The sequence below is a fragment of the Oryza glaberrima genome, chromosome 11 (assembly GCF_000147395.1).
Source record: "Oryza glaberrima chromosome 11, OglaRS2, whole genome shotgun sequence".
NCBI classification, from domain to species: Eukaryota; Viridiplantae; Streptophyta; class Magnoliopsida; order Poales; family Poaceae; genus Oryza; species Oryza glaberrima.
The window spans coordinates 3736177-3738848 of NC_068336.1; positions in this window are offsets into that span (position 1 = coordinate 3736177).

The window sequence follows — 2672 nt, forward strand, 5'->3', positions numbered from 1 at the left end:
ACAGACACCAGGTGCAGAAAGGCCGAAGGTCCTCACGTGAAAAATCTGTTTTGACCATCTGAAAAAATTATTTCTGTACTAGTGCATCTAGATGTGTACTATGTATATACTTTATATACTACTAGCTGGTACCATGCATGCTATATATGTACTCTAATTTTTTTTTAAAAAAAGAATCAATTTCTATGCTGATTATGAATTCGACTATGTGCTTGTATATATAGATTCATATAGCCGATTAGTATATGATGCTAGCAAGGTACGTAGCACACGTGTGCATATAAATGCTGCATGCGTACACGTAGCTAGTAGAGTTTATTTGTTGGGTAATCAACTGCTCGATCGATCGTGTACGTTACAACTTTTCCACGACGATCGATCATTACTTACTTGTCTAAAAGTGCACGTCACACGCGGTTTACCTTGTGGGTTACCACACACCCACGGTAAGCTCTACTGCAGTAACATTTTTTTTTCGCGAACGCGTAAAAAGATTGCACGTCAATATATTAGAAGAAAAAGAGTTTTAGTTACACACCGCAATCAGCCAGACTGGTTTATGCTAGGGGAAGGAAGAAAAAGCAAAAGAAGAAAAAATTGAAGCTGAAGCTTTAGAGAAACTACGGCGGCTAAAAACAGACTCCAAGCTGCAGTAACATGGTAATGTAATAAACATTCAGAAAATCAGACAAATTTTACTAAAAGTTTAAATCCTTGTTCAATTTCTCTTTGAACTTAATTAGCTGGGTTAATTATCGGGCATTTTCCGTGATCTTATTCTGACGGTAAGCCCGTATCACGATAACCGGTAGTAAGGGAAACCCTGATGCAAGTAAGTCTTTTGTTTTATTTTTAATAGCTAGCACACACATGCAAGCTTAATCTCAAACTGTATGTGAGATCAACAAAGATTAATTAATTAATTAATTGACGACCGACTTTCACTTTTGTGATCGATCAGTCCTTTATAAATTTCTCCCACAGAGGATGAACGACAAAACAACAAAAATCTCCAGCAATACATCAGGCGATCGATTAGTACTGATACTACTTTAATCAATTCCCAACCGAAGAAAACAACAACAACATAAAACGATTCGATCGATCTCAACTAAACTTTATTAATTCTCTGCATGCGAAAGTGATAGGAAAGATCGATCGATCAACTGATCAGCATTAGCAGCAGAGCAACTGATCGATCATCATCGTCGTCGTCGTCGTCTTCGATCGTCGCCATCTGAAACGTTTACGCGTGCCTGCATGTGCTAATGCTCTCTCTTGATCGATCGATCGAATAAAACGAAATTTATAATCGAATATGGTGCCTCCCTGCAAGTTGCAGATCGAAGTGGGTTTAGGTGCTCGATATATACCAGCTGCAGCTGCATCGGATCATTCAGCTGCAGTTAGATAGATAGATAGATGCCGGCCTTTTCGAACAGTATCAGGTACGATATGATGCAGATCAGTGATATATATTTGGATCATTCTGCCGGTAAAAACTTTTCCCGACTGCTGTAGATCCCTCGTAGATGCTGGTGGTAGACTGCGTGTCGGCAAATGTCTTTCTAACGGATAGTTTGACGCTGATAGCTATTTATACCGACAAACTGAGTGCTTTCATATCCATCGATGGGAAAATAATTTTGCTCCTTAAGAGATGTCATATATATAGTTTCTTGCATATAATCTAAACGGTTATAATTTAATTTTAAAAAGTTAATCAGGTATGTAAATCGGTTTATATGTAATATATCACTCAAGAACGATACAAGTTCAAATCCGATTTATATGAATACAAGTTCAAATCCGATTTATATGAGTTGTAACACAAACAACACATTGAACTCTATTTGGTACTATTTGGAGAACATGCCATGACTTGAAGAAGCGAGGGACGACATCCCCTCATGGGACGAAATTCCATCTCCATCGATCTCCAACCTTTTTAATTTAATTCGATCCCTTCTTAAAAATGCTACCTTTCTTTACAGATGAGGATTTGCACCTAGTACGAAAATGAAAGCTACAAGAGATACATGTGTGTTGTGTGATCAATGCATATGTAATATCTACCTATATATATGAATGTGGGTGCAGCACACATGTACAGTGTATCCGTGTATGGAATATATGATCGAACACGTGTATATATAAACGTACAGCCACAAGGTGACAATGCTTCCAATTCTTCCAATTCAAGTGGCCAAAGATATATACTTATATAGTTGAATTTCATGTGTGCATGCACCTGTTTAGCTATATGTTAAGAATGTGTAGCGTGTTAGATAGCGCAAAAGGTGATCAGATTAGTATCAAATTAGAGAGAGACATGCATGCATGTGATTAGGGTAAGTCTTGAATATTCTTTTAGTACATGTTGATGACTGAGAGTGTGTTGGAACATTGTATATATGCCGCATGGGTCCAGATCAACTTGAGAGCATATATAACTATATTCAAATTAAATATGAAATGTAGAACGGCATATGCAGATATATATCAATTAATTAACGGTGGCCAGCATTCTCTGATCTTAAATCTATAATGTTTTTTGTGTGACCTAAAGGGGGATTATTATATATATTAAACGAATACTACTTGCAACATATACTCCCTCCGTCCCTAAATATTTGACGTCATTGATTTTTTTAAACATGTTTGACCGTTCG